Source organism: Anomaloglossus baeobatrachus, chromosome 2 (genome assembly GCF_048569485.1).
Source record: "Anomaloglossus baeobatrachus isolate aAnoBae1 chromosome 2, aAnoBae1.hap1, whole genome shotgun sequence".
In the NCBI taxonomy this organism is placed as follows: Eukaryota; Metazoa; Chordata; class Amphibia; order Anura; family Aromobatidae; genus Anomaloglossus; species Anomaloglossus baeobatrachus.
In genome coordinates, this window is record NC_134354.1 from 603,265,084 (window position 1) to 603,287,520 (window position 22,437).

Sequence of the window (22,437 nt, forward strand, 5' to 3'; positions counted from 1 at the left end):
AGAAAAAGATGCTTTGCATGAAGCACTCTCAAAAATACGCGTGCCTTTCCCGTCCCCTGGCTGACCCAGGGGAAGAAAAGTCCTCTGAGAGCCATGACTTGTTCATCTTGGTTCTTTTAGAGACACAGCGAGGGGACTCCAACCACAGTCTCCCTCGTTTCCACTAACTGGGCCACACACACCCCACTTGACTGGCATCGGTTGAGCCCCCTTTTGAAAAAGAAAAAGATGCTTTGCATGAAGCACTCTCAAAAATACGCGTGCCTTTCCCGTCCCCTGGCTGACCCAGGGGAAGAAAAGTCCTCTGAGAGCCATGACTTGTTCATCTTGGTTCTTTTAGAGACACAGCGAGGGGACTCCAACCACAGTCTCCCTCGTTTCCACTAACTGGGCCACACACACCCCACTTGACTGGCATCGGTTGAGCCCCCTTTTGAAAAAGAAAAAGATGCTTTGCATGAAGCACTCTCAAAAATACGCGTGCCTTTCCCGTCCCCTGGCTGACCCAGGGGAAGAAAAGTCCTCTGAGAGCCATGACTTGTTCATCTTGGTTCTTTTAGAGACACAGCGAGGGGACTCCAACCACAGTCTCCCTCGTTTCCACTAACTGGGCCACACACACCCCACTTGACTGGCATCGGTTGAGCGCCCTTTTGAAAAAGAAAAAGATGCTTTGCATGAAGCACTCTCAAAAATACGCGTGCCTTTCCCGTCCCCTGGCTGACCCAGGGGAAGAAAAGTCCTCTGAGAGCCATGACTTGTTCATCTTGGTTCTTTTAGAGACACAGCGAGGGGACTCCAACCACAGTCTCCCTCGTTTCCACTAACTGGGCCACACACACCCCACTTGACTGGCATCGGTTGAGCCCCCTTTTGAAAAAGAAAAAGATGCTTTGCATGAAGCACTCTCAAAAATACGCGTGCCTTTCCCGTCCCCTGGCTGACCCAGGGGAAGAAAAGTCCTCTGAGAGCCATGACTTGTTCATCTTGGTTCTTTTAGAGACACAGCGAGGAGACTCCAACCACAGTCTCCCTCGTTTCCACTAACTGGGCCACACACACCCCACTTGACTGGCATCGGTTGAGCCCCCTTTTGAAAAAGAAAAAGATGCTTTGCATGAAGCACTCTCAAAAATACGCGTGCCTTTCCCGTCCCCTGGCTGACCCAGGGGAAGAAAAGTCCTCTGAGAGCCATGACTTGTTCATCTTGGTTCTTTTAGAGACACAGCGAGGGGACTCCAACCACAGTCTCCCTGGTTTCCACTAACTGGGCCACACACACCCCACTTGACTGGCATCGGTTGAGCCCCCTTTTGAAAAAGAAAAAGATGCTTTGCATGAAGCACTCTCAAAAATACGCGTGCCTTTCCCGTCCCCTGGCTGACCCAGGGGAAGAAAAGTCCTCTGAGAGCCATGACTTGTTCATCTTGGTTCTTTTAGAGACACAGCGAGGGGACTCCAACCACAGTCTCCCTCGTTTCCACTAACTGGGCCACACACACCCCACTTGACTGGCATCGGTTGAGCCCCCTTTTGAAAAAGAAAAAGATGCTTTGCATGAAGCACTCTCAAAAATACGCGTGCCTTTCCCGTCCCCTGGCTGACCCAGGGGAAGAAAAGTCCTCTGAGAGCCATGACTTGTTCATCTTGGTTCTTTTAGAGACACAGCGAGGGGACTCCAACCACAGTCTCCCTCGTTTCCACTAACTGGGCCACACACACCCCACTTGACTGGCATCGGTTGAGCCCCCTTTTGAAAAAGAAAAAGATGCTTTGCATGAAGCACTCTCAAAAATACGCGTGCCTTTCCCGTCCCCTGGCTGACCCAGGGGAAGAAAAGTCCTCTGAGAGCCATGACTTGTTCATCTTGGTTCTTTTAGAGACACAGCGAGGGGACTCCAACCACAGTCTCCCTCGTTTCCACTAAGTGGGCCACACACACCCCACTTGACTGGCATCGGTTGAGCCCCCTTTTGAAAAAGAAAAAGATGCTTTGCATGAAGCACTCTCAAAAATACGCGTGCCTTTCCCGTCCCCTGGCTGACCCAGGGGAAGAAAAGTCCTCTGAGAGCCATGACTTGTTCATCTTGGTTCTTTTAGAGACACAGCGAGGGGACTCCAACCACAGTCTCCCTCGTTTCCACTAACTGGGCCACACACACCCCACTTGACTGGCATCGGTTGAGCCCCCTTTTGAAAAAGAAAAAGATGCTTTGCATGAAGCACTCTCAAAAATACGCGTGCCTTTCCCGTCCCCTGGCTGACCCAGGGGAAGAAAAGTCCTCTGAGAGCCATGACTTGGTCATCTTGGTTCTTTTAGAGACACAGCGAGGGGACTCCAACCACAGTCTCCCTCGTTTCCACTAACTGGGCCACACACACCCCACTTGACTGGCATCGGTTGAGCCCCCTTTTGAAAAAGAAAAAGATGCTTTGCATGAAGCACTCTCAAAAATACGCGTGCCTTTCCCGTCCCCTGGCTGACCCAGGGGAAGAAAAGTCCTCTGAGAGCCATGACTTGTTCATCTTGGTTCTTTTAGAGACACAGCGAGGGGACTCCAACCACAGTCTCCCTCGTTTCCACTAACTGGGCCACACACACCCCACTTGACTGGCATCGGTTGAGCCCCCTTTTGAAAAAGAAAAAGATGCTTTGCATGAAGCACTCTCAAAAATACGCGTGCCTTTCCCGTCCCCTGGCTGACCCAGGGGAAGAAAAGTCCTCTGAGAGCCATGACTTGTTCATCTTGGTTCTTTTAGAGACACAGCGAGGGGACTCCAACCACAGTCTCCCTCGTTTCCACTAACTGGGCCACACACACCCCACTTGACTGGCATCGGTTGAGCCCCCTTTTGAAAAAGAAAAAGATGCTTTGCATGAAGCACTCTCAAAAATACGCGTGCCTTTCCCGTCCCCTGGCTGACCCAGGGGAAGAAAAGTCCTCTGAGAGCCATGACTTGTTCATCTTGGTTCTTTTAGAGACACAGCGAGGGGACTCCAACCACAGTCTCCCTCGTTTCCACTAACTGGGCCACACACACCCCACTTGACTGGCATCGGTTGAGCCCCCTTTTGAAAAAGAAAAAGATGCTTTGCATGAAGCACTCTCAAAAATACGCGTGCCTTTCCCGTCCCCTGGCTGACCCAGGGGAAGAAAAGTCCTCTGAGAGCCATGACTTGTTCATCTTGGTTCTTTTAGAGACACAGCGAGGGGACTCCAACCACAGTCTCCCTCGTTTCCACTAACTGGGCCACACACACCCCACTTGACTGGCATCGGTTGAGCCCCCTTTTGAAAAAGAAAAAGATGCTTTGCATGAAGCACTCTCAAAAATACGCGTGCCTTTCCCGTCCCCTGGCTGACCCAGGGGAAGAAAAGTCCTCTGAGAGCCATGACTTGTTCATCTTGGTTCTTTTAGAGACACAGCGAGGGGACTCCAACCACAGTCTCCCTCGTTTCCACTAACTGGGCCACACACACCCCACTTGACTGGCATCGGTTGAGCCCCCTTTTGAAAAAGAAAAAGATGCTTTGCATGAAGCACTCTCAAAAATACGCGTGCCTTTCCCGTCCCCTGGCTGACCCAGGGGAAGAAAAGTCCTCTGAGAGCCATGACTTGTTCATCTTGGTTCTTTTAGAGACACAGCGAGGGGACTCCAACCACAGTCTCCCTCGTTTCCACTAACTGGGCCACACACACCCCACTTGACTGGCATCGGTTGAGCCCCCTTTTGAAAAAGAAAAAGATGCTTTGCATGAAGCACTCTCAAAAATACGCGTGCCTTTCCCGTCCCCTGGCTGACCCAAAGGAAGAAAAGTCCTCTGAGAGCCATGACTTGTTCATCTTGGTTCTTTTAGAGACACAGCGAGGGGACTCCAACCACAGTCTCCCTCGTTTCCACTAACTGGGCCACACACACCCCACTTGACTGGCATCGGTTGAGCCCCCTTTTGAAAAAGAAAAAGATGCTTTGCATGAAGCACTCTCAAAAATACGCGTGCCTTTCCCGTCCCCTGGCTGACCCAGGGGAAGAAAAGTCCTCTGAGAGCCATGACTTGTTCATCTTGGTTCTTTTAGAGACACAGCGAGGGGACTCCAACCACAGTCTCCCTCGTTTCCACTAACTGGGCCACACACACCCCACTTGACTGGCATCGGTTGAGCGCCCTTTTGAAAAAGAAAAAGATGCTTTGCATGAAGCACTCTCAAAAATACGCGTGCCTTTCCCGTCCCCTGGCTGACCCAGGGGAAGAAAAGTCCTCTGAGAGCCATGACTTGTTCATCTTGGTTCTTTTAGAGACACAGCGAGGGGACTCCAACCACAGTCTCCCTCGTTTCCACTAACTGGGCCACACACACCCCACTTGACTGGCATCGGTTGAGCCCCCTTTTGAAAAAGAAAAAGATGCTTTGCATGAAGCACTCTCAAAAATACGCGTGCCTTTCCCGTCCCCTGGCTGACCCAGGGGAAGAAAAGTCCTCTGAGAGCCATGACTTGTTCATCTTGGTTCTTTTAGAGACACAGCGAGGAGACTCCAACCACAGTCTCCCTCGTTTCCACTAACTGGGCCACACACACCCCACTTGACTGGCATCGGTTGAGCCCCCTTTTGAAAAAGAAAAAGATGCTTTGCATGAAGCACTCTCAAAAATACGCGTGCCTTTCCCGTCCCCTGGCTGACCCAGGGGAAGAAAAGTCCTCTGAGAGCCATGACTTGTTCATCTTGGTTCTTTTAGAGACACAGCGAGGGGACTCCAACCACAGTCTCCCTGGTTTCCACTAACTGGGCCACACACACCCCACTTGACTGGCATCGGTTGAGCCCCCTTTTGAAAAAGAAAAAGATGCTTTGCATGAAGCACTCTCAAAAATACGCGTGCCTTTCCCGTCCCCTGGCTGACCCAGGGGAAGAAAAGTCCTCTGAGAGCCATGACTTGTTCATCTTGGTTCTTTTAGAGACACAGCGAGGGGACTCCAACCACAGTCTCCCTCGTTTCCACTAACTGGGCCACACACACCCCACTTGACTGGCATCGGTTGAGCCCCCTTTTGAAAAAGAAAAAGATGCTTTGCATGAAGCACTCTCAAAAATACGCGTGCCTTTCCCGTCCCCTGGCTGACCCAGGGGAAGAAAAGTCCTCTGAGAGCCATGACTTGTTCATCTTGGTTCTTTTAGAGACACAGCGAGGGGACTCCAACCACAGTCTCCCTCGTTTCCACTAACTGGGCCACACACACCCCACTTGACTGGCATCGGTTGAGCCCCCTTTTGAAAAAGAAAAAGATGCTTTGCATGAAGCACTCTCAAAAATACGCGTGCCTTTCCCGTCCCCTGGCTGACCCAGGGGAAGAAAAGTCCTCTGAGAGCCATGACTTGTTCATCTTGGTTCTTTTAGAGACACAGCGAGGGGACTCCAACCACAGTCTCCCTCGTTTCCACTAACTGGGCCACACACACCCCACTTGACTGGCATCGGTTGAGCCCCCTTTTGAAAAAGAAAAAGATGCTTTGCATGAAGCACTCTCAAAAATACGCGTGCCTTTCCCGTCCCCTGGCTGACCCAGGGGAAGAAAAGTCCTCTGAGAGCCATGACTTGTTCATCTTGGTTCTTTTAGAGACACAGCGAGGGGACTCCAACCACAGTCTCCCTCGTTTCCACTAACTGGGCCACACACACCCCACTTGACTGGCATCGGTTGAGCCCCCTTTTGAAAAAGAAAAAGATGCTTTGCATGAAGCACTCTCAAAAATACGCGTGCCTTTCCCGTCCCCTGGCTGACCCAGGGGAAGAAAAGTCCTCTGAGAGCCATGACTTGTTCATCTTGGTTCTTTTAGAGACACAGCGAGGGGACTCCAACCACAGTCTCCCTCGTTTCCACTAACTGGGCCACACACACCCCACTTGACTGGCATCGGTTGAGCCCCCTTTTGAAAAAGAAAAAGATGCTTTGCATGAAGCACTCTCAAAAATACGCGTGCCTTTCCCGTCCCCTGGCTGACCCAGGGGAAGAAAAGTCCTCTGAGAGCCATGACTTGGTCATCTTGGTTCTTTTAGAGACACAGCGAGGGGACTCCAACCACAGTCTCCCTCGTTTCCACTAACTGGGCCACACACACCCCACTTGACTGGCATCGGTTGAGCCCCCTTTTGAAAAAGAAAAAGATGCTTTGCATGAAGCACTCTCAAAAATACGCGTGCCTTTCCCGTCCCCTGGCTGACCCAGGGGAAGAAAAGTCCTCTGAGAGCCATGACTTGTTCATCTTGGTTCTTTTAGAGACACAGCGAGGGGACTCCAACCACAGTCTCCCTCGTTTCCACTAACTGGGCCACACACACCCCACTTGACTGGCATCGGTTGAGCCCCCTTTTGAAAAAGAAAAAGATGCTTTGCATGAAGCACTCTCAAAAATACGCGTGCCTTTCCCGTCCCCTGGCTGACCCAGGGGAAGAAAAGTCCTCTGAGAGCCATGACTTGTTCATCTTGGTTCTTTTAGAGACACAGCGAGGGGACTCCAACCACAGTCTCCCTGGTTTCCACTAACTGGGCCACACACACCCCACTTGACTGGCATCGGTTGAGCCCCCTTTTGAAAAAGAAAAAGATGCTTTGCATGAAGCACTCTCAAAAATACGCGTGCCTTTCCCGTCCCCTGGCTGACCCAGGGGAAGAAAAGTCCTCTGAGAGCCATGACTTGTTCATCTTGGTTCTTTTAGAGACACAGCGAGGGGACTCCAACCACAGTCTCCCTGGTTTCCACTAACTGGGCCACACACACCCCACTTGACTGGCATCGGTTGAGCCCCCTTTTGAAAAAGAAAAAGATGCTTTGCATGAAGCACTCTCAAAAATACGCGTGCCTTTCCCGTCCCCTGGCTGACCCAGGGGAAGAAATGTCCTCTGAGAGCCATGACTTGTTCATCTTGGTTCTTTTAGAGACACAGCGAGGGGACTCCAACCACAGTCTCCCTCGTTTCCACTAACTGGGCCACACACACCCCACTTGACTGGCATCGGTTGAGCCCCCTTTTGAAAAAGAAAAAGATGCTTTGCATGAAGCACTCTCAAAAATACGCGTGCCTTTCCCATCCCCTGGCTGACCCAGGGGAAGAAAAGTCCTCTGAGAGCCATGACTTGTTCATCTTGGTTCTTTTAGAGACACAGCAAGGGGACTCCAACCACAGTCTCCCTGGTTTCCACTAACTGGGCCACACACACCCCACTTGACTGGCATCGGTTGAGCCCCCTTTTGAAAAAGAAAAAGATGCTTTGCATGAAGCACTCTCAAAAATAGACGTGCCTTTCCCGTCCCCTGGCTGACCCAGGGGAAGAAAAGTCCTCTGAGAGCCATGACTTGTTCATCTTGGTTCTTTTAGAGACACAGCGAGGGGACTCCAACCACAGTCTCCCTCGTTTCCACTAACTGGGCCACACACACCCCACTTGACTGGCATCGGTTGAGCCCCCTTTTGAAAAAGAAAAAGATGCTTTGCATGAAGCACTCTCAAAAATACGCGTGCCTTTCCCGTCCCCTGGCTGACCCAGGGGAAGAAAAGTCCTCTGAGAGCCATGACTTGTTCATCTTGGTTCTTTTAGAGACACAGCGAGGGGACTCCAACCACAGTCTCCCTCGTTTCCACTAACTGGGCCACACACACCCCACTTGACTGGCATCGGTTGAGCCCCCTTTTGAAAAAGAAAAAGATGCTTTGCATGAAGCACTCTCAAAAATACGCGTGCCTTTCCCGTCCCCTGGCTGACTCAGGGGAAGAAAAGTCCTCTGAGAGCCATGACTTGTTCATCTTGGTTCTTTTAGAGACACAGCGAGGGGACTCCAACCACAGTCTCCCTCGTTTCCACTAACTGGGCCACACACACCCCACTTGACTGGCATCGGTTGAGCCCCCTTTTGAAAAAGAAAAAGATGCTTTGCATGAAGCACTCTCAAAAATACGCGTGCCTTTCCCGTCCCCTGGCTGACCCAGGGGAAGAAAAGTCCTCTGAGAGCCATGACTTGTTCATCTTGGTTCTTTTAGAGACACAGCGAGGGGACTCCAACCACAGTCTCCCTCGTTTCCACTAACTGGGCCACACACACCCCACTTGACTGGCATCGGTTGAGCCCCCTTTTGAAAAAGAAAAAGATGCTTTGCATGAAGCACTGTCAAAAATACGCGTGCCTTTCCCGTCCCCTGGCTGACCCAGGGGAAGAAAAGTCCTCTGAGAGCCATGACTTGTTCATCTTGGTTCTTTTAGAGACACAGCGAGGGGACTCCAACCACAGTCTCCCTCGTTTCCACTAACTGGGCCACACACACCCCACTTGACTGGCATCGGTTGAGCCCCCTTTTGAAAAAGAAAAAGATGCTTTGCATGAAGCACTCTCAAAAATACGCGTGCCTTTCCCGTCCCCTGGCTGACCCAGGGGAAGAAAAGTCCTCTGAGAGCCATGACTTGTTCATCTTGGTTCTTTTAGAGACACAGCAAGGGGACTCCAACCACAGTCTCCCTGGTTTCCACTAACTGGGCCACACACACCCCACTTGACTGGCATCGGTTGAGCCCCCTTTTGAAAAAGAAAAAGATGCTTTGCATGAAGCACTCTCAAAAATAGACGTGCCTTTCCCGTCCCCTGGCTGACCCAGGGGAAGAAAAGTCCTCTGAGAGCCATGACTTGTTCATCTTGGTTCTTTTAGAGACATAGCGAGGGGACTCCAACCACAGTCTCCCTCGTTTCCACTAACTGGGCCACACACACCCCACTTGACTGGCATCGGTTGAGCCCCCTTTTGAAAAAGAAAAAGATGCTTTGCATGAAGCACTCTCAAAAATACGCGTGCCTTTCCCGTCCCCTGGCTGACCCAGGGGAAGAAAAGTCCTCTGAGAGCCATGACTTGTTCATCTTGGTTCTTTTAGAGACACAGCGAGGGGACTCCAACCACAGTCTCCCTCGTTTCCACTAACTGGGCCACACACACCCCACTTGACTGGCATCGGTTGAGCCCCCTTTTGAAAAAGAAAAAGATGCTTTGCATGAAGCACTCTCAAAAATACGCGTGCCTTTCCCGTCCCCTGGCTGACCCAGGGGAAGAAAAGTCCTCTGAGAGCCATGACTTGTTCATCTTGGTTCTTTTAGAGACACAGCGAGGGGACGCCAACCACAGTCTCCCTCGTTTCCACTAACTGGGCCACACACACCCCACTTGACTGGCATCGGTTGAGCCCCCTTTTGAAAAAGAAAAAGATGCTTTGCATGAAGCACTGTCAAAAATACGCGTGCCTTTCCCGTCCCCTGGCTGACCCAGGGGAAGAAAAGTCCTCTGAGAGCCATGACTTGTTCATCTTGGTTCTTTTAGAGACACAGCGAGGGGACTCCAACCACAGTCTCCCTCGTTTCCACTAACTGGGCCACACACACCCCTCTTGACTGACATCAGTTGATGCCCCTTTTCAAAATGAAAAAGATGCTTTGCATGAAGCACTCTCAAAAATACGCGTGCCTTTCCCGTCCCCTGGCTGACCCAGGGGAAGAAAAGTCCTCTGAGAGCCATGTCCACATTGTCAGTGGACAGACACGTGTGCTTATCTGCCAGCAGACCCCCAGCAGCACTGAAGACAGGTTCCGAGAGAACGCTGGCTGCAGGACACGACAAGATCCCCAAGGCGTACGTGGCGAGCTCAGGCAATTTATCCAGATTGGAAGCCTAAAATTAGCAGGGCTCAAGTTGCACATTAATGGAATCGATGTTTCCTTGCATATACTCATATATCTGTGTCTCCTCCTCTTTTTCCTTGTCCAGCTCTTTTTTTTTCGCATGAGTATATGTCCTTGTCACTTTCCCATGTGTTGTGAGTTGTTTGTCACCTTTTGGACACCTTTGAGGGTGTTTTCTAGGTGTTTTTCTGTGTTTGTGATTGCCTGCCATTGTTTCCTATGCAGTTCGAGTTCGGTTCGTCGAACGTTCGACGAGCCGAACTCGAACGGGACCTCTGTTCGGCGAACCGACCTCGAGCCGAACCGGGACCGGTTCGCTCATCTCTACTCTGCATTCCACCCTCATGCACATTTTGCTACGCTATTTTTATAGCAAGAAGTGCTGAAACTTAGTGGCATCCACAAAGTGTCTGCAATACTAATTTGGTGTCCTACTTGTGCCAAGCAAGACCCACCAACTCTGCATTCTACCCTCATGCACATTTTGCTACGCTATTTTTATAGCAAACAGTCCTGAAACTTAGTGGCATCCACAAAGTGTCTGCTATACTAATTTAGTATCCCACTTGTGCCAAGCAAGTTTCACCACCTCTGCATTCTACCCTCATGCACATTTTGCTACGCTATTTTAATAGCAAACAGTGCTGAAACTTAGTGGCATCCAAAAAGTGTCTCCTATACTCTATTAGTGTCCAACTGGTGCCAAGCAAGTTCCAGCACCTCTGCATTCTACCCTCCTGCCCATGTTTGCTACGCTATTTTAATAGCAAACCGTGCTGAAAGTTAGTGGCATCCAAAAAGTGGCTGCTATACTCCATTAGTGTACCACTGGTGCCAAGCAAGTTCCAGCACCTCTGCATTCTACCCTCCTGCCCATGTTTGCTACACTATTTTTATAGCAAAAAGTGCTGAAAGTTAGTGGCATCCACAAAGTGTCTGCTATACTAATTTAGTGTCCCACTGGTGCCAAGCAATTTCAACCACTTCTGCATTCTACCCTCATGCACATTTTGCTATGCTATTTTTATAGCAGACAGTGCTGAAACTTAGTGGCATACAAACAGTGTCTGCTATACTAAATTAGTGTCCCACTGGTGCAAGCAATTTCCACCACCTCTGCATTCTACCCTCATGCACATTTTGCAACGCTATTTTAATAGCAAACATTGCTGCCAGTTTTAGGGCCATAGTTGCATTGTCAGGGATAGTCAGTGTTGGTTCTTCAGCTGTCAATAAAGCTAGACCTTCTCTGCAATCTACATCACCTTTCAATTTTTGCTACCACATTTTAAGTGGCTAATCTTGCTGCTAACAAAATGAGTGGCAAAAGGACAGATGCTGGTGGAAAGGGGAATAGGCGTGTTGGAAAAGGAAAAAAGTTTGTGTCCATGGGGAAGGTGGCAAAGCTACATTAACATCTGCTGAAGATAGGTCATCTTCCAGCAATCCTATGTGCTCCCTTTTTTACGGACCCGAACAACTGTAAGAAAAGTAGATGATGCACAAAAAAAGATTATGCTTGAATGAATCTCAAGATGTCCAACAAGTGCCCTCTCATCCACCTCAACTACCACATAAAAAAAACCCAGTTCTCTGAGTTGTCATCTCAATCACACTTGCTTTCTCCCAGCTCTCAAGTCTCCACCTGCCCTGCACAGTACGGTGTTACAGAGATGGCTGAGTCTGCAGAGCTGTTCAGTCACACTATAGCCTGGGAATCAGAGGTCTGCTCCCAAGCTACAGTGAATACAGACCAGGAAATGGTCTGCAGTGATGCCCAGAAGCTTTGTGACTCAGATTCAGGCCCTGATGACCAAGTTTCTGAGCATAATGTAGACCTTCATTCACAAACTGTAACCCCTGTTGGTGGAGACAATCAGATTGGGATAACAACTTAAATATTCGGTCAGGGCAGGAAGAGGCTAGGTCTGAGGGCAAGGGGAGTGCAAACACAACGCTTGATGATGAAGTTCTAGATCCCACTTACTGTCAACCCACAGTCAGGCACTTGAGGAGGTCAACAGAGGCGGTGGAGGAGAATGCAACTGACGACGAAGTTACCTTGCGCCTTCCTGGACAGAGTCGGAGTACTGGTAGCACATCTACAACTGCATCCTCAGCCACCACTCTGCCTCTGAGCACAAGTCGAGGTGGCTCTGCAGGTCGCATGTCCTCTAAGCCTTGCCTAGCCTGGTCCTTTTTTGACCTTGCAAATGATCTCCCAAATCATGTGATCTGTAAAATTTGTCGGGAATCTATAAGTAGAGGCAAAAAGCTCACCAGTTTGACAACTTCTTCTATGAATCGTCACATGAATACCAAGCATAATTCCCAGTGGGAAGCTCACTGTGCTGAAATGTGGCCTAGCGTAGCGGGAAAATGACAGCATGCCCCTTCCAGTGCACCAGAGCGCTCTTCATCTTCTATGACTGTGGGGACAGGTGTCACACCTGGTTTTCCATGCACACCTTCCACCAATGTAACCGCAACAGGCAGTTTGCTTGGTAGGTCGTAAGTTGGTTTGGAAGGGGAAACAAGTGCGGGTATACAGCTCTCTCAGACGTCGATAGCACCAACTTTGGATGAAGGCAACATCATGTCTCCGCCTGCAATTTCCTCACAAACATGCATTTTTCCAGGGACACACTACTCACCACTGTCTCCACACAGCAGCCAGATCTCTGTCACTCAGTTGTGGACAAATAAAAGGCCATTTCCTCCGACCCATGAAAAGCTAAGAGGTTGACTTTATCCCTCTGTAAGCTTTTGGCTACCAAAATGCTGCCTTTCTGCCTGGTGGACACACAGGATTTTCGAGAGCTTATGTCCGTCGCTGTGCCAGATGCCCAGTCGCCACTACTTCTCTAAGAAAGATGTGCCTGCACTACACCAGCATGTCGCACACAACATCACCGCTTCCTTGAGAAACTCTGTGTGTGAACGCGTGCATTTCACCACCATTACTTGGACCAGTAAGCATGGACAGGGGAGTTACATGTCGCTGACTGGGCACTGGGAAACTATGGTGATAGATGGAGAAGGGTCTGCTGAACAAGTCTTGCCGTCTCCACGACTTGTGCGTCAATTCTCTGTATGTAGAAGTTCCTCCAACGCTTCTGCCTCCTCAACCTCCTCTGGGTCCTCCACATACGCCCCAAGCCTGCCTGGTCAGGCCACCAGCATTGTAACTGCGCACATGGAATCATGCACACCTCCTTACTATGCTGGCATCAGAGCACAACGGCATCAGGCAGTCTTTAGCTTGAAATGTCTTGGAAATAGGAGTCACACAGCGGCTGAGTTGTGGGCAGCTCTGCGGTCCAAGTTTCGTAAATAGTTGTCTCCACTCAACCTGCAGCCAGGTAAGGCCGTGTGCGACAATGCTGCAAACCTGGGTGCGGCCCTTCGACTGGGCAAGGTGACACATGTGCCTTGTATGGCTCACGTGTTGAACCTTGTGTGGAGTCACGGGCTCAGTGGGTGCTCTCGTCCTCTGGCCCAGCTGCCTTTAGAAAGACAGCATGGCTCAGGGCTCATCCCAACTGAACGCACGACCTCCTTAACCATGGGCGGAACACTACTCAGACAACACAGGGTGAGGGAACCACAATAATTAGACTTTATTGGATCCCCAAAATATTAGCGCCACATAACACATAACCAGCAAAACACACAAATGTAACAGGCAACAGAGTATCACCCTTCCGCTGGCTGACCAAGGATTAGAATGTCCATGCCTCAGATATTCCAGGGCTAATTACTCCAATCCAGCAGCACCCCGCTTTCGGCGGGCACCCACCGTGACTGGAATAATGCCAGATTTAGGAAGCTGGATGAGGTCTGCAAAGTCTGTAGCCAGGTGACCAAATTGTTCCAACCTGGGTTTCCTCCTTATGTAGTCTCTGGTATGATGATATAATCCTGGCAGCCGGAGTCGAAATTCCTAGACTGGGGATATGGTCTCCAATCGGAACCAAAGTCCCTAGATTGAAGCCACAAGGTATCCTGATCCTCTAGCCAGCTCCTAAGAGCTTAGACTGGATCATGCACATCCATCAAAAACAACCTGGTGACTTAAAGAAATCTCTTTTATAGCCACAGCCTTCCACTTGGAAATACTGCGTCCTCATCAGATTGGTTGAACAAGATTGCTTCTCCCATTGGATGAATTTCAAGCTGCATGGATAATGTTCATTTAAATGATGTGGGACAGAAGACTGAGGATATCTACATGTAGTCTGCAAGTCACCGACTAGACAATGGCTACTAAGGTAATCAAATTAGCAATACACAACAACATTACAGGGATTACTGGAAGGGTCTGGAGAAACAATAGCTAAGCAAACATGAGGTAATACACCAAAGAACAATACGACTGGCTGAATGTTAAGAAACTTTAACTTATGAGAGTCCATGTCGTCACACCTTGTTGTCCAGCAATTTTTAACACACTATCCCGGCCTAGATGGCCTTCTGCACAGGGCACGAAAACTGTCTGCTCATATCCGCCGTTCAAGCGCCGCAGCTGACCAACTTGCATCGCTCCAGAAGTCTTTCGGCCTGCCGGTTCATCACCTGAAATGAGATGTGCAAACACGCTGGAATTTGACTCTTCACATGTTACAGCGACTGTGGCAGCACCGCCTAGCACTGGTGCAATACGTCATGACGTATAGCCTGGGCCAAAGAGATGCAGAGGTGGTGCAGATCACCCTGATGGAGCGGTCTCAGATCAAGGACCTATGCACACTTATGCACAGTTTCGACATGGCGACGAATATGTTTAGCGCTTACAATGCCATTATCAGCATGACAATTCCAGTCATGTTCATGCTGGAGCACACGCTAAACACTATTCGGAGTCAGGGGGTGGGACAACAGGAATGGGAGCAAGTACAGGAGGATTCATACACACAAGGGATAACAACATCACCAAGGTCCAGACGTTCATCATCACCAAGGCGGCAGGTATTTGATGATGGGTGAGAGGGATTAACAAGGGCGCATGGTAGCAGGCAAAATGTTGGGGAAGGTGCAGGAGAACATGAAGAAATGGAGGACGCACTGTCCATGGACATGGAAGACTCAGCGGATGAGGGAGACCTTGGTCAAATTTCAGTTGAAAGAGGTTGGGGGGAGATGTCAGAGCAAGAAAGAACGGTTAGCACCTCTATGCCACAAACACAGCAAGGACTTGGTCCGCATGGATGCGCAAGACACAAGAGCGCCTTCTTACTGCACTACCTACAACAAGACCCTCGGCTTGTCAAAATTAGAAGTGATGATGACTACTGGGTTGCCACACTAGTATGTTCCCGGTACAAGTCCAAATTTTGTGAAATAATATGATGCACGTATGCAGGAGTATCAGAAGAAGCTGTTATTCAATCTTAGCTTGTCTTTTCCATCAAACACCAGTGGTGCACGGAGTGAATCTCCCAGTTGTAACTTGCCAAACATGGGATTGTCTCGTCATAAATAGAGATGAGCGAACCGGTCGCGGTTCGGCTCGAGGTCGGTTCGCCGAACGGAGGTCCCGTTCAAGTTCGGTTCGTCGACGTTCGACGAACCGAACTCGAACCGCATAGGAAACAAAGGCAGGCATTCACAAACACATAAAAACACCTAGAAAACACCCCCAAAGGTGTCCAAAAGGTAACAAACAACTCACAACACAACACAAACACATGGGAAAGTGACAAGAACAAATTCTCATGCAAAAAAAAAAGAGCGTAACGAGGAAAAAGAGGACAAGACACAGATATAGGCATGGCACGCCCTTCTAAAATCATGTAAAACACCGCAAGGTGACTCCAAGCAGAGTCTCCCTTTTTTCCAAAAATTGTGCCCCACACACCCACCCATTCAGTGGCAGCACTTGTGCCCTAGTTGCAAACAGGATGTTTTGATTTGCATCAAGCACATTCCAAATCCACAAGCATTTACTCTCCCCAGGATGACACAGGGGTAGTAAATTCCTTGTGGATCCATGACTTGTTCATTTTGATGAACGTTAGTCTGTCCACATTGTCACTGGACAGACATGTGCGCTTATCTGTAAGCACACACCCATCAGCACTGAAGACACGTTCAGAGACAACGCTGGCAGCTGGACACGACAAAATCTCCAAGGCGTAAGTGGAGAGCTCTGGCCATTTTTCAAGATTTGAAGCCCAAAATGAGCAAGGCTCCATTTGCAAAGTCATGGCATCGATGTTCATTTGGAGATACTCCTGTATCATCCTCTCCAGCCGTTGACTATGTGTTAGACTTGTTGTCTCTGTTGGCCTTGCAAAGGAGGGTCTAAAAAAATTATGAAAAGATTCCATAATATTGCTGTTACCAGCACCAGATAGAGTCCTACTGGTACGGGTAGACTGTTGAAGATGACGAGACCGTCCCATGTTTGTCAAGTTACAACTGGGAGATTCACTCCCTGCATCTGCACGGTTGTTTGGTGGAAAAGCCAAGCTAAGATCGAGTAACAGCTTCTGCTGATACTCCTGCATACGTGCGTCCCTTTCTATGGCTGGAATTATGTCACAAAATTTGGACTTGTACCGGGGATCTAATAGTGTGGCAAGCCAGTAGTCATCATCACTTCTAATTTTGACAATAGGAGGGTCATGTTGGAGGTAGTGCAGCAAGAAAGCACTCATGTGTCTTGCGCAGCCATGCGGACCAAGTCCACGCTGTGTTTGTGGCATAGAGGTGCTAACCGTTCTTTCTTCCTCTGACATCTCCCCCCAACCTCTTTCAACTGAAATTTGACCAAGGTCTCCCTCATCCGCTGAGTCTTCCATGTCCATGGACAGTTCGTCCTCTATTTCTTCATGTTCTCCTGCACCTTCCTCAACATTTCGCCTGCTACCATGCGCCCTTGTTGATCCCTGTCCCCCATGGTCCCATGCCTGCCGTGTTGGTGATGATGAACGTCTGGACCTTGGAGATGTTGTTATGTCTTGCGCATATGAATCCTCCTGTAGTTCCTCCTCTTCCTGTTGTCCCACCCCCTGACTCCGAATAGTGTTTAGCGTGTGCTCCAGCATGTAAATGACTGGAATTGTCATGCTGATAATGGCATTGTCAGCGCTAAACATATTCGTCGCCATGTCGAAACTGTGCAGAAGGGTGCATAGGTCCTTGATCTGAGACCACTCCATCAGGGTGATCTGCCCCACCTCTGCATCTCGTTGGCCCAGGCTATACATCATGACGTATTGCACCAGGGCTTGGCGGTGCTGCCACAGTCGCTGTAACATGTGGAGAGTCGAATTCCAGCGTGTCGGCACATCGCATTTCAGGCGATGAACCGGCAGGCCGAAAGACTTCTGGAGCGATGCAAGTCGCTCAGCTGCGGCGCTTGATTGGCGGAAGTGAGCAGACAGTTTTCGTGCCCTGGTCAAAAGGCCATCTAGGCCGGGATAGTGTGTTAAAAATTGCTGAACAACAAGGTTCAACACGTGAGCCATACAAGGTACGTGTGTCACCTTGCCCAGGCGAAGGGCCGCACCCAGGTTTGCAGCACTGTCGCACACGGCCTTACCAGGCTGCAGGTTGAGTGGAGACAACCATTTATTAAACTCGGACCGCAAAGCTGACCACAACTCCTCAGCTGTGTGACTCTTATTCCCAAGACATGTCAAGCTAAAGACCGCCTGATGACGTTGCGCTCTGCTGCCAGCATAGTAATGAGGGGTGCGTGATTCCTTCTGCGCAGTGAAAACACTGGTGGCCTGACCAGGCAGGCTTGGGGCGGAGGTGGAGGACACAGATGAGGTGGAGGAGGCAGAGCAGTGGCGGAACTTGGACAGACAGAGGATTGACACACAAGTCGTGGGGACGGCAAGACTTGTGCAGCAGACCCTTCACCATCTATCACCATAGTTACCCAGTGCCCAGTCAGCGACGTAACGTCCCTGTCCATGCTTACTGGTCCAAGTATCGGTGGTAAAATGCACCCGTTCACACACAGAGTTTCTCAAGGAAGCGGTGATGTTGTGTGCGACATGCTGGTGTAGCGCGGGCACACCTTTCTTAGAGAAGTAGTGGCGACTGGGCATCTGGTACTGGGGCACAGTGACAGACATAAGGTCTCTAAAATTCTGTGTGTCCACCAGGCGGAAAGGCAGCATTTCGGTTGCCAAGAGCTTACAGAGGGATAAAGTCAACCTCTTAGCTTTGTCATGGGTCGCAGGAAATGGCTTTTTATTTGTCCACATCTGAGGGACAGAGATCTGGCTGCTTTGTGTAGACGGTGTTGAGTAGGATGTCCCTGGAAAAATGCAGGTTTGTGAGGAAAGTGCAGTCGGAGACTTGATGTTGTCTTCATCCAACATTGGTGCTATCGATGTCTGAGAAAGCTGTACACACGCACTTGTTTCCCCTTCCAAACCAACTGATGACCTACCAAGCAAAGTGCCTGTTGCGGTTACAGTGGTGGAAGTTGTGCATGGAAAACCAGGTGTGACAGCTGTCCCCACAGTCCTAGAAGATGAAGAGCGCGTGGATGCACTGGAAGGGGCAGGCCGTGGATGGTTCGCTCCGCTAGGCCGCATTGCAGCACCGTGAGCTTCTTACTGGGACCTATGATATTTATTCATGTGACGATTTATGGAAGAAGTTGTCAAACTGCTGAGGTTTTGACCTCTACTAACAGAATCACGACAAATTTTACACATCACATAATTTGGGCGATCTTTTTCTATGTCTAAAAAGGACCAGGCTAGGCAAGGCTTAGAGGGCATGCGACCTGCTGAGCCCCCCCGACTAGTGCTCAGAGGCAGAGTGGTGGCTGATGATGCAGTTGTAGACGTGCTACCAGTGCTCCGACTCTGTCCAGGAAGGCGCAAGGTAACTTTGTCGTCGGTTGCATCCTTCTCCACCGCCTCTGCTGACCTCCTCGAGTGCCTGACTTTGGGTTGACAGTAGGTGGGATCTAGAACTTCCTCATCAATTGTTGTGTTTGCACTCCCCTCACCCTCAGACCGAGCCTCTTCTTGCCCTGACCGAATATTTAAGTTGTCATCCCAATCTGGTATCTGTGTCTCATCGTCATCAGTATGTTCCTCATTGTCTATAACCACAGGTGTTACAGTTTGTGACAAAGGGTCAACATTATGCTCAGAAACTTGGTCCTCACGGCCTAAATCAGAGTCACAAAGGTTCTGGGCATCACTGCAGACCATTTCCTGGTCTGTACTCACTGTAGCTTGGGAGCAGACCTCTGATTCCCAGGCTATAGTGTGACTGAACAGCTCTGCAGACTCAGCCATCTCAGTTCCACCATACTCTGCAGGGCTGATGGAGACTTCAGAGCTGGGAGAAAGCAAGTTTGATTGGGATGACAACTCAGAGGACTGGTGTTTTTTGGATGCAGTAGTTGAGGTGGCTGAGAGGGCACTTGTTGGACCACTTGAGATCCATTCAAGCATTTTCCTTTTTTGGCCATCATCTACCTTTGTTCCTGTTGTTTGTGTCCGTAAAAAAGGGAGCACATCGGATTGTCCACGGTAAGTAGTAGACATCTTACTTTTGCTGGTAGATGGTCTATCTTCAGCAGATGTTAATGGAGCTTTGCCACCTTCCCCACGGACAAACCCTTTTTTTCCTTTTCCAACACGCCTCTTCCCCTTTCCACCAGCATCTGTCATTTTGCCACTCATGTTGATTGCGACAAGATTGTGCACTTAAAATGTGGTAGTAAAAATTGAGAGGTGGTGTAGATTGCAGCGGTGGTCTAGCTTTATTAACAGCAGAATAATAAAGAATAATTATCCCTGACAAAGCAACTATGGCCCTTAAACTGGCAGCATAAATTGCTAGTATAATAGCTTAGTAACAATGAGTTTGAGTGTGCAATGCAGGCAGACGTGCTGCAAATATCTTTGCACTACAGGGGCAATACAGCAGTCCAACAGCCACGTTTAGGATGCCACTAAGTTCACTCAGTGTTTGCTAGTATAATGGCTTAGTAACAATGAGTTGGAGTGTGCAAAGTGCAGGAGGGTACAGTGGCAGGGTTGTGAGTCTCTGGGTAGAGGAAAGGAAGCCTGCCTTTCTATCCCTCCTAATGGGGAAATGCAGCGAGGAAATCCCTGACCTTAGCTACACAGACGCTGTTATCTTGTGTAGCTGTTAAACTCTGTTTTCACGGACCTGTCACCTATGGCTCTGACCCTGCTGATATGAACCCTTAAAAGGACTGATAGAAAGTGCTATCCCTAAGCTGTCCAGCGCTGTGTATGGAGCGTATACAGCAGTATCGTCGATAGGAGCTGCGCCAGTGATGTCTGACACCAAGGACGCAGAAGGCAGATAATGGCGTGCTGGAGGAAAATGTCCGGTTTTATAATGCAGGGACATGTGACATGGACATCCTATCACACATGCCGTTGCTTCTCTGGCTAAAAGTCCACTTAGCTGTGTGAGTGTCTGGGATTGGCTGACATGCTGGCCCGCCCCACTACACGCGCGCGCTTAGGGAAGGAAGACAAGGAAAAAAAAAAAAAAACATTATACATACAGCAGTGATCTGAATGCGCTGTTCCCGCACACTATACACTGAAATGTCATAATAGTGTGAGTCACAGAGTGACTTACACTATTACAGGGGAAAGCCAGCTAGGAATTAGCTGGTTTTTTTGCTGCTAGAACCGTTCTCGAACGTATCTAGAGCTATCGAGCTTTAGCAAAAAAGCTCGAGTTTTAGTTCGATCTAGATCCGCCCCCAAAATCACTCGAGCCGCGAACTGGAGAACCTCGAACCACGAACCGCGCTCAACTCTAGTCATCAACAGTCTACCCGTACCAGCAGCACCGTGTCTGTTGCTGGTAACAGCAATTTTATTGAATTGTTTCATAATTTTTTTAGACCATCCTTTGCAAGGCCACCAGAGACAAGAAGTCTGACACATAGTCAATGGCTGCAGAGGATGATACAGAAGTATCTCCAAATGAACATCGATGCCAAGACTTTGCAACTGGAGCCTTGCTCATTTTGGGCTTCAAATCTTGAAAAATGGCCTGAGCTCTCTACTTACGCCTTGGAGATCTTGTCGTGTCCAGCTGCCAGCGTTGTCTCTGAACGTGTCTTCAGTGCTGCTGGGTGTGTGCTGACAGCTAAGCGCACGCATCTGTCCAGTGACAATGTGGACAGACTAACGTTCATCAAGATGAACTAGTCATGAATCCAGAAAGACTTTACTACACCTGTGTCATCCTGGGGAGAGTAAAGGCTTGTGGATTTGGAATGTGCTTGATGCAAATGTACCTGTCAAGTTTGCAACTGGGGCACAAGTGATGCCACTGAAGGGGTGTCTGTGTTGCCCAATTTTTGGAAAAAAGGGTGACTCTGCTTGGAGTCCCCCAGCTGTGTTTTTAAAAACGAGCCAAGATGAATAAGTCATGGATCAGCAAAGACTTTTCTACCTACCCCGGTGTCATCCTGGGGACAGTTAAGGCTGGCGTATTTAATAGTGATGAGCGAGTACTAAAAAGCTCGGGTGCTCGAGGCTCGGGCCGAGCATCCCAAGATACTCGTGTACTCGGCCCGAGCACCGAGCCCAATGTTATCCTATGGGAGACCCGAGTATTTTTGTGAAATGACCCCCGGCAGCATGTAGAAACCCTAAAAATGTCACAAAAGTCTCAGAAGAGTGCTTAAATGACATTGCAACAGCATGGGGAAGACCCCTTGAAGCATTTATCACTCAAAAGTCACAGCTGTGAACAATTTTGTCCGCGTTTTACGCCATTTTTACGGACTCACCAGAAAACCTTCCAAAATGACACCAAAATGAATTTTCATGGCGGAAATGTTAAGGGCACATACCCAATAGTGAGATAGAGCTAATGTATGTTACTTTTTGAGATTAATACATGAAAGATTTTGCGTAAAACATTGTGTGGCACTCCGATGTCCCTGAGAAGAGACGTACATAAAGGCCTCTGAGTCTAATGTGCCCATTTTGAGGAAGTGAGTCTTTGTAGTATTTTCCTTTGCCAGGGCAGTCCAAAATTGGGAGGTTCACCAATGCCCCTGCATACAGACGTGCATGAGGGCCTCAAAACATTAAGTGTCCATTGTCAGGAAGTGGGTGTATTATAGTATAGCCCTTAGGCAGGGCAGCCAAAAATTGGGAGGCTCCACGTTGTCCCTGGATAGAGACGTGCATGATGGCATGTAAACCTGAAGTGCCCATTGTCAGGAAGTGGGTGTATTATAGTATAGCCCTTAGCAGGGCAGCCAAAAATTGGGAGGCTCCATGTTGTCCCTGGATAGAGACGTGCATGAGGGCCTGTAAACCTGAAGTGCCCATTGTAAGGAAGTGGGTCTATTGTAGTATAGCCCTTTGGCAGGGCAGCCAAAAATTGGGAGGCTCCACGTTGTCCCTGGATAGAGACGTGCATGAGGGCCTGTAAACCTGAAGTGCCCATTGTAAGGAAGTGGGTCTATTGTAGTATAGCCCTTTGGCAGGGCAGCCAAAAATTGGGAGGCTCCACGTTGTCCCTGGATAGAGACGTGCATGAGGGCCTGTAAACCTGAAGTGCCCATTGTAAGGAAGTGGGTCTATTGTAGTATAGCCCTTTGGCAGGGCAGCCAAAAATTGGGAGGCTCCACGTTGTCCCTGGATAGAGACCTGTTAGGTTCTTAGTGCCTCTGTGCTTGCATTTAAAAACCTCACGTGTGTGCCTGTTGGTGGCAGCTTTCCGCTGC